The sequence below is a fragment of the Myotis brandtii genome, unplaced genomic scaffold (genome assembly GCF_000412655.1).
Source record: "Myotis brandtii unplaced genomic scaffold, ASM41265v1 scaffold7614, whole genome shotgun sequence".
Lineage (NCBI taxonomy): Eukaryota > Metazoa > Chordata > Mammalia > Chiroptera > Vespertilionidae > Myotis > Myotis brandtii.
The window spans coordinates 27145-27396 of NW_005371043.1; positions in this window are offsets into that span (position 1 = coordinate 27145).

Here is a 252-nt window from a genome sequence, read left to right on the forward strand (position 1 = left end):
CGGCGGCTCCTCCAGATCCTGAACCCTGAACCACGCAGGATGTGGGGGAACACATACACAATAGATAAAAAGGATTATAAGAAAATAATACAAACAATTGTAGGCCAACACTTTGGACAATCTGGAAGAAATGGATAAATTCCTAGCAACATACAATCTTCCAAGACTGAATCAAGAGAAACCGAACATCTGAGAAGACCAATCAAAACAGTTACAATAATAATAAAAACCTCACAAAAAACAAAAGTCAGG